The following is a 10,825-nucleotide window of genomic DNA, read 5'->3' on the forward strand; positions in this document are numbered from 1 at the left end:
TAATAGACTGCCAGTTCCAGTCTGGTAAAGCAACTGGTCTTACCTATAGAAAGGATGCAAAATACACTGAGGGACAATGGTCTTTACTTCTCCTGAAGTTCCCGTCACCCAGATACTGACCTTGTTCTCAGTGTGCAGAAGTCTGTGTTAATAAAGATGAATGCTCCACGCTATGCATTGCAAGAGGAAGATTAGAGGCAGGCAGCTACTTCCATACGGATTCTGAACCCAGAGAACTGCTGAGCCCTCTCAAGCTTGTCTCTTTGATCATTTCCCCAAAAAGATCTTCCCAAAAAGGATTATACTTTGTTCCTACAGTGGGAAGTGTGAATAGTTCCTATCTTGTCAAGGCCAAGGGAAAAGCTAAGGTTAAGCAAGTATGTGTTTAGTCGCTCAGTCATGTCCAACTCTGAGACCCCATGAACCACAGCCAGCCAGGCTCCTCTGTCAATGGGGATTCTCCAGGAAAGCATACTGGAGTGGGTTGCCGTGCCCTCTTCCAGGGGATCTTCCCAACCCAGGGATCGAACCCAGGTCTCCTGCATTGCAAGCGGATTCTTTACCAGCTGAGCCACCAGGGAAGCCCAAGGTTAAGCAAGGCCTGCTCTCAGTTCCAGCTCAGGAATGCATTCATTTCCACTTTGCTGTACAGTAGAAACTAACACAACATTGGAAAGCAACTCTAGGAAAAAAAATTTTTTAATAAAAATAGGCCCCAAGGTATGTGGCCTCAGCTAAAATATGGATTTGAATTTGCTTTAAAAAATAGAAATATTTGTAATTCCACCACACTGTTTATGTCAATAAATAATAACTGTGATAAAATATTTCCTTCAGGGAGTAAGAAACTAATAGGTCACCAGCAGAGAAAAATTGTTAAATACTGTTAACATTGTTAAATACTGTTAAATTGTTAAATACACAGTTAAATATTCTCCAGAATAATCCTAAAATACATTAAAGCTTGAGCTGAACATGCTTCTTAAGTAGTTAATGTCCAATATTAAATGTTTTATTTAATTGCCCATTGTTTGATAAATACTAAGTTAATATATTAAAACCAGTGACCAGTAAGATAAAACAACATGTATTATTTAAAAATGTATTATAAATATTATAACCCGGGTTGTATGTATATGCTTTAAAAGGTTTGAGAAAAAAATGAAAAAAAAATGACCTTTAAAATTATGTAAATAAATTATGAATATTTATTATTATATTTTAAAATTTGAACAGAGCAATAAAATTTATGATCCTACAGATCATTAAAAAAAAATCGGGCAGTTGACCTCGATATTGGGGGAGGCTCTTCTTCCCCTGTTTCTGCTTTCCTGTCACACAGAACACCCTACTCGTGACACTTCTATCACCAGATGTGTGGGGGTTTTCTCCAAACCAAGCAGTTCTCCACAACACGGGCTGGTGGGTCTGCAACTCAGTTCTGACGCGATCTGCCTGGAGATGGCATCAATTCCACAGGCTAAGGGCTCAGTCCCACTAAACTGCCCCCGACTTGAGATGACAATCACTAGTAGTAGGGCCCCAGGTTACCCACAATTTCTGTCTGACTTTGCTACAAATCAGAGGTTCCCACAACACCCTCCTTGAGTTTGATTTGCTACAGTGACACACAGAACTCGGAGCAACACTTTCACTTACCAATTTATTAAAGGACATGATTTAGAAGGTAAAAATGAACAACCAGATAAAGAGAAATACAAGGTGAGCTCTGAGTATCCAGGACACAGGGGAGCTTCTGTCCCTTTGGAGCCGGGGTGCGTCACCCTCGGTATGTGGATGTGTTCAGCCACCTGGAAGATCTCCAAACCCCATACTATTGGGATTTTATGGAGGCTTCTTCACTTAGGGATGAGTAAGTATTAACTCCATTTTCAGCCCTTCTTACCTCTCAGGGGTAGAGATGATGGGAAAAGATTCCAAGCATCTAATCATGGTTTGGGGCTTCCCAGGTGGCTCAGTGGTAAAGAATCTACCTGCCAACGCAGGACACACAGGAGACGGGTTTGATGCCTGGGTCAGGAAGATCCCCTGGAGAAGGAAATGGCCACCCACTGCAGCATCCTTGCCTGGGAAATCCTATGGACAAAGGAGCCTGACGGGCTACAATCCATAAGGGTCGCCAAGAGTCAGACCCAACTGAGCAACTAACCACGCATGCAGTCATGGCTTAGTCTTTCTGGAGACCAGGAGCCATAAGGTGCCCACCCAGAGTGGCCTCAACAGAACAAAAGCTGCTCCTGCTACTCTTACCACTAGGGAGTTTACAAGGATTCTAGGAGCTCTGTTCTTGGAATCGGGGCCAAGGACCAACACTTATATTTCCTATTATCTCACAACTTCCAATTTTTTGGCTTCCATACTCATCAGAGCTTGAAGCCAGAGTCACTCTCCATTTACAATGGGAAAACGTCCTTACTGTTTCCAAAAGCCAGTCCTTGTTTAATCACTAGATCCCCGCCCTCTCATCTCTCAAGGTCTTGCCCCAACTTTATTCCCTGTCTCCTTTGAAACATCAGTTTCCTTTTCTCCACTGGATCATTCCTATCAGCACAAAACATGTTCCACACTTTCCCAGCTAAAACCAACAATCCAAGACAAACTCTCCCTTCACCCGCTCATCCCTAGCAGGGCAACTTTTCCCGATTTCTGTCCACAACAAAAGTTCATGCACCTTCAAGTCCTATTCACTCATAAATAATATTTTGGTTTACATACATATATATTTCAGCCTGAAAAATTATGAAATGAAAACCGCCCTGTACCCACCACCCAGCTTAAAAAAATAGAACATGAGCAGGAAGCTGCATCTCCCTCCACAGTCACTTCCTTGTCCCTCCACCGAGGGGATGACCACCATCCTGAACCGTGTGTTAATCATTCCTGTTTTTAACAGTTTTTCATACCTCACTTATGCATCCCTAGACAGTATATTATTTGGTGTTACCTATTTCAAAGCTTTTATAAATGGAATCACTTTGTATATGTTCTCCCATGATTTAAAAAAATTTTATATATTTCTTGAATTCGTGCCTATTTATGTGAGTAGTTATAGTTCACTTTCACTGCTGTATAGTACTCTGCTGTATACCTATAACACAGTTTTATATATATTCTACTTTTAATGGACATTTGGGCTGTTTACCAAAACAGCCCTAATGCTCTTGTGAATGTTGTTTAAGACATACCTTCTGCTGAGATAGAAAGGTCCCTCTAGGGGCAGAACTTTGAGGTTGGAGGGAACATGGGGGAGGGTTTCCCCTTATCTGGGAGAGGAACTGCAGAGTTGGAGGGAATGTGCACATCCAACTTTATTAATTTTTAGGGAAAAAAATATATACTCTTCTTACTGCACTTTCATTAAATAAAATCTTATTCGGCCCTCTCTTCATCTACTAGTCAAACAGAGCTCCACAGGCTAGTTATTGTCTTATAATATTGCATAATGAAATTTCAGAGGCTGGGCTTGGAAAGTATTTTTTTCATTATTCAGAGGTAAGAACTGTGCTCAGCTCCCACACAATCCCTAGGAAGACAACACTCAACATCACAAAAGTCATTCAAAGGATCTGCTTGATTGGTTAAGAACCTTCAGCAGAATGTGTCTTGCAACTCAGAGCAGCAAAGTCTAGATAGACTTCTACGACTAGAAATTGTTGCCACATCCTGTGACAATAACCACTATGTGAAAATAACCTCCAAAGAAACCTATATTTGGCTGCTTGTCTTACTTAATTCACTGACAATTATAATGTTGTAAGTGAGATCCCAGTATTCCTAAAAGTTACAGATACTTGGAAAAAAAAACAAACTTCTCTTTCAGATAGGAAGAGGATCATGGCACCTTTTCCTATGAGCTAAGCATGATGGAAAAATCGAAACCCCTGCTAGATATATTATTTAACAAGTCATCTGAAAGTTCTTGTATCATCTTGTCAACACGGCACCAAAATTGTTTTTCAAGGTGGCCATAACACTCTGCACTCTCACAAGCAGAAGACTTTCATTCCCCTTACTCCACACCCTTGCCAAGATTTCATGTTGACTAACTCTGCAATGTTTGCCAATCTGGTAGGCATAAAGTGGCATCTAGCTATGCTTTTAATTTGCATTTTCCTGACTATTAATAAGATAAGAATCTTTCTATGTCTCTGGGACTTATTTTTTTTTTCCTGTGACAGTTCTGTCCTATCTTTAAAAAATATTTATTTTGGCTATGCTGGGTCTTTGTTGCTGCTCGAACTTTTCTCTAGTTGCAGCAAGCAAAGGCCACTCTCTAGTTGTAGTACACAGCCTCTCACTGTGGTAGCTTCTCTTATTGCGGAGCACAGGCTCTAGGACGTTTGGGCTTCAGTAGTTGCAGCTCCTGGGCTCTCGAGAACAGGCTTAGTAGTTGTGGTGCATGGGTTTAGCTGCTCCACAGCATGTGGGATCTTCCCAGCCCAGGGATTGAACCTGTGTCTCTTGCATTGGCAGGCAGATTCTTTTCCACTGAGCCACCATGGAAGCTCCTAGCCTATTTTTCTATTAGGTTATTTATCTTTTTCTTACTGATTTGTAGAAAAATTTACATATTCTAATTACTAGTCTTTGACAATTCTTATGTGCTACAAATATTTTCTACCAGTTTGAGATTTGTCTTTTCACTATCTTCAGGGTAAAACAAGTTTGTTTTAATAATATTACTAATATTATTGACTACACAATAATATTATCTGTGGTAAATATTTTTTGAATCTTAAGAAATCCATCTCTCTACCTAAATTGGAAAGATATTCTCGTACATTTTCCCCTAAATATTTTGATGTTTCCTTTTTTAAGACTTTAATCCAACAAGAACTGATTTGGGTGTGAGTTATCTATTTTTTCTTTTTTCTGTAAAGATAACTATTTGCCCTAACACAATATGCTGAGTAGGCTATCCTTTACCCACAGATCTACAAGTTCCATTTCCATTAATCAGGTTTCCATATATACATGTGTCTGTTTCTGGGCTCTCTAGTTCCATTGGTTTATTTACTAGGCCCACTAATGATACATTGTCTTAATTACTAACGCTCTATAATAAACCTCAATATGTGGTAAAGCAAGTTTTCCCATCTTCTTCTGGAAGTTATTGGTTATTCTTGGTCCTTTACTCTTCGGTGTATATTTTGGAATCAACTTCTCAAGTTACATACCCATGTGCAAATCCTATTGGAATGCATTGAATTTATTTATCAATTTGTAAAGTGGTGTTGGAGAAGACTCTTGAGAGTCCCTTGTACTGCAAGGAGATCCAACCAGTCCATTCTAAAGGAGATCAATCCTGGGTGTTCATTGGAAGGACTGATGCTAAAGCTGAAACTGCAATATTTTGGCCACCTCATGCGATGAGTTGACTCACTGGAAAAGACTCTGATGCTGGGAAAGGTTGGGGGCGGGAGGAGAAGGGGACGACCGAGAATGAGATGTCTGGATGGCATCACCGACTCTGTGGACATGAGTTTGAGTGAACTCCAGGAGTTGGTGATGGACAGGGAGGCCTGGCGTGCTGTGATTCATGGGGTCGCGGAGAGTCGGACACGACTGAGTGACTGAACTGAACTGAACTGAAAGAACCAATATCTTTATGATATTGAGTCTTTACCTAAGAACATGATCTATCACTCCATGGATACTGATCTTTAGTGTCTCTCGATAAAGTTTTGTAATTTTCTCCATAAAGGGGTTTCTTGTTTTAAATATTTTGTTAGCTATATCCCTAGGTTCCTCGTATTTTTTCCTGCCAGTGTGATATCTTTTATTTCCGAATTATATTTTCTGACTCATTTTTCACCATATGTAAAAAATATAGTTCACTTTCTTTCCATTTTTTAAAAAAATGGTAGGTTTTATTTTTTAAAAAGATTTGAATTTACTGAAAAACTGATCAGAACGAAGAGTTGCCATACACTCTTCCACTCACATGCACACTTTCCCCTATTAATATCTTACATTAGTGCGGCACATTTATGAACTGATAAACTGACTCATCCATTATTACTAACTAAAGTCCATTTACATTAGGGTTCACTCTTGTACTGTTATATAGTACTGTTGTCGTTCAGTTGCCCAGTCATGTCCGACTCTGCAACGCCATGGACTGCAGCACGCCAGGCCCCCCTATCCCTCACCATCTCCCGGAGTTTGCCCAAGTTCATGTTCGTTGCATCAGTAATGCTGTCCAGCCATCTCATGTGACGCGCTCTTCTTCTGCCCTCCATATTTCCCAGCATAAGGGACTTTTCCAATGAGTTGTCTGTTCGCATCAGATGACCAAAATACTGGAGTTTCAGCTTCAGCATCAGTCCTTCCAGTGAATATTCAGGGTTGATTTCCTTTAGGTTTGACTGGTTTGATCTCCTTGCTGTACACATAGATGACAAAAACCTCTTTATCCCTGGGTGATGGACAGGGAGGCCTGGCGTGCTGTGATTCATGGGGTCGCAAAGAGTCGGACACGACAGCGACTGAACTGAACTGAACTGAACTGAATCCTTGCTGAAGTCTACTTTGGTATTTATATAACCACACTTTCTTATAATGAGTGTTTTTCATCTTTTCCATCCTTTTATTTTCAATCTGTGTGTCATTACGTTTAAGGAGGGATTTTTTTTCTTTTTTACATACAGCATATAATCGAATCTTACATTTTTATCCTAGTGTGACAATTTCTTAGACTGGAGTTTTTAGACATTCACAAGGAATGCAAATATCAATACAATTTCATCTAAATCTACCACTTACCTATTTTTTAACCACTTGTCCTGTGGGGTTTTGTTTTTTGTGTGGTTTTTGCTCTGTTTGTTTGGTCTCTTTATTCCTTTTTCCTGACTTTTTTTGAGGATTTATATAGAATATTTTAGTAATCTACTTTGTCTGCTTTATTAGCAATCTGTCTTTGGATTTTTTAAAGATTATTTTTCTAGGGCAGTTTTAGGCTCCTATGTCTTTGAGTTTGTTTTGTTTCTAGTGATTGCTCATGGTTTACAACTCACATCATTAAATTATAACAATCTACATTATAATAATAATATACCACTTCGCATATATTGTTAGAACCTTAAAACAGGATACTTCAGTTTCTTCTCTCCCATTCTCTCTGCTAGTTTTCATACCTTTTAGATTTGTATCTGTTTTAAACCACACAGTACTTTGCTTTTGCTTTAAAATGTTTATATTTTAAAGAAACTGTTAAATGACATTGGGTCTTCGTAACCCCATGGACTATAGCCCATCAGGCTCCTCTGTCCATGGAATTTTCCAGGCAAGAATACTGGAGTGGGTAGCCATTCCCTTCTCCAGGGGATCTTCCGAACCCACGGATCAAACCCAGGTCTCCTGCATTGCAGGCGAATTCTTCACCATCTGAGCCACTCAGGGAGACATTAAATGACAAAAAATGTTTTAAAACCTACCCACATATTTACCATTTCCAGGGTTATCTGTGTAGATCCAAGTTTTCATCTGGCATCATTTTCCTTTCACACGAATAAGTCCTTTAATGTTTCTTGTGATCCAGTGGTTTTCTTTAGTTTTCAAAACCTTGAAAAATTTTAGTCATTATGTCTTCAAATACTTTTTCCTGCAGTCATTCCCTTTGACTCCCCATCCTTTCTTCTATCCTTCTGAAACTCCAGTTATGCATATGTTAACATGGGTTGGTATTGTCACTAGGTCAGACGCTCTGATCATTTTCCTGGTCTTTTTCTCTGTGTGCTTTTATGCGAATAGTTCTATTACTATTTGTCGATGTTGACTGATATTTTCTTCTGCAATGCTTTATCTGGTATAAATCCCAATAAGTGAAATATTCATTTAGTATATTTTTTAATCTCTGTAGACATTCCACCTCTCCTCATTCTGTTCATGTTTTCCTTAAAATCCTTGAACATATTTATTTAATCATATTAAAGTCCTTATTTGATAATTCTGTCATATCTTTCATTTATGGTTGGTTTGTTTTTAAATTCTGTTTTTATTGACTGGTTTTTCTTCTGGTTATGGGTCACATTTTCCTGCTTATTGGCAAACATAATGTTTTTTGATTGAATGCTACATATTTCAATGTTACACTCCTGAGGAGTGTATTTTAAAGGATGTTCAGGACTTTTTTTTTCCTGGCTGCCAATTAAATAGTTTGCATATCAGTTTGATATTTTCAAGGCTTGTTTGTAAGCTTTTACGGCAGGTGCACAATAGCCCATGCTGTTGGGGTGATTCAGCCATCCTATTAAGTGTGACCCTTCAGGCCTCACTGTGGAATACTCCAGATGATTAACAAAGCCTTTCTAGTCTGACTGGGCATTCTTGTGTTTTTCCTGATTTTAGACAAAATGCATTCAGCTTTGGCTCAGCTGGTAAAGAATCCTCCTGCAATGCGGGAGACCTGGGTTCGATCCCTGGGTTGGGAAGATCCCCTGGAGAAGGGAAAGGCTACCCACTCCAGTATTCTGGCCTGGAGAATTCCATGGACTGTATAGTCCATGGCGTCGCAAAGAGTCGGACACGGCTGAGCGACTTTCACTTTCACTTCACTTTCACCATTAAATATGATTTTTTTGTTCGGTCTCCTCAGTCATGTCCAATTCTTTGTGACCCCATGAAATGCAGTATGCCAGGCTTCCCTGTCCTTCACTATCTCCCAGAGTTTGCTCAAACTTGTGTCCATTGAGTCGATGATGCTATCCAATTATCTCATCCTCTGTCGCCCCCTTCTCCTTCTGCCCTCAATCTTTCCCAGCATCAGGGTCTTTTATGCCCTTTATTATACTTTGTTTGGTATGTTCTCTCTCTACCCACTTCGTGGAAGTTTTAATAATGAATGGATGTTAAATTTCGTCAAAAGGTTTTTCTGCTTATATTGTGGTGATCATATAATTTTTGTTCTTAAATTTATTAATGTGATGTATCACACTAATTGATTTGCAGATACTGAACCATCTTTGCAGCCCTGGGATAAATCCCACCTGATCATGGTATATGATCCTTTTCATGTATTGTTGAATTTGATTTGCTAATATTTTGTTGATAATTTTTGCCTCTATGTTCATCAGTGATATTGGCCTGTAATTTTCTTTTTCTGTGGTATCTTTGTCTATTTTTGGTATCAGGGTGATGCTGGCCTCATAGAATGAGTTCAGAAACATTCTTTTCTCTACAGTTTTTTTTTTTTGAATAGCTAGAAGGAAGGGGTGTTAACGCTTCTCTAAACGGTAGTAAGTATTTGTGAAGGCATCTGGTTCTAGGCTTTTTTATTTAAGGGGAATATTTTTTTTTCAATTCAATTTTATTACCAGTAATTGGTTTGTTCATATTATCTATTTCTTCCTCTAGTAGTCTGCTGTTTCACTATAACTTGTCTGGGTAGAGATGATTTTGTATGTACTCTGCTTGAGAGTCTTCTGGCTTCCTGCATCTGAAAAGCAATACTTTTAACAGCTTTGGAAAATTCTCGGCCATAATCCTTTTGAATATTTCTTCTCATCTATTCTAAGATTGCTTTCTAGAATTCCAACTAGGCTTTTATTACACCCTCAACATGCTCTGTGTCTCCTAACTTCTCTTTTATATATTCCCATTTCATGGTTTTTCTGTTCTGCATCCTGAGTAATATATGTGTATCTACTTTCCAGTTTTCTGTCTCTATCCTTAGCTTTGTCAGTCTGTTTATCTATCCACTGAGTTTATTTCAGTTATATGTTCGTAGCATGGATTTCTATTTAAATATTTTCCAAATCCTCTTAGTCATTAAATAATCTTTTGCTCCTTGCTTATACTTTCAAGCTTAAATTTCTTTAAAAATACTTTTTAAATTCCCTGTCTAATAAATCCAGTGTCTAAATCTTTATGTGCTTATTGCTGCTAGCTTATATTTTTTGTGCTCATGCATAGAGTGCCTTGCTTCTTTGTGTGCTTCATAATTTTATTTTAAGGTGAGTTCTTGTTCCCTGGAACTTTAGCTATGGAGATTCCCTCAGGCCCATGCTGAATTTGTGTTGCTCCCAAGAGGATTTACATGAGCCTCTGCCAGCTGCATGTGGGAGCAATCCATTCAGGATCACTTTAACTGAATTCTTCTCTTGATCTTTTGTATCACACTGCTTGCTGCATTCGACACACATATATCTGAAAATATTAAGGCTCAGGAAGCAGAGGTAGGGGCTGGGAAGGAAGAAGTAGACAAAAATTAAGGACTGCTGCTTTAAAATATTTTATTACAATTGGAAAAAATTTAGATCTTTATATATAGTTGATAAAGGACCTAAGAGATGAGAGGATTCACAGGTCATGATCCAGCCTCTATTTCCCCAGAGTATATAGTGATCCTGCAGTCACGAAGTTCTTCTGTAAAATTATCTACCTCTGCAGATCATCTTATTCTGCTACACTGGAATAGACAATACCACTCTCAGGAGCAAATGGAAGACCCAGTTCTCACCTACAGGTACAGTCCCTTTCTCAGGAACTGTTTCCTTTGTTTCCAGCTGCTGTTTAACCCACATATGTTGCCATTTCTGTCCTCCTGTAACACAGGACTGACAGCATATCTCACTCAACAGGCAACCGTGAGAATCCACTGAGGTTAATTGCAGAACTGTTGGAACAGAGCCTGGCATGTAGTAAATGTTCAGGGAATGCCAGCCAGTGCTGTAAGTGCTATTTAATCTGGAGTAAATCTTCTGAAGACTCTTGAGAGTCCCTTGGACTGCAAGGAGATCCAACCAATTCATCCTAAAGGAAATCAGTCCTGAATATTCATTGGAAGAACTGATGCTGAAGCTGA

Source organism: Moschus berezovskii, chromosome 17 (genome assembly GCF_049115385.1).
Source record: "Moschus berezovskii isolate FMDL1 chromosome 17, NW_MosBer_1.0, whole genome shotgun sequence".
NCBI classification, from domain to species: Eukaryota; Metazoa; Chordata; class Mammalia; order Artiodactyla; family Moschidae; genus Moschus; species Moschus berezovskii.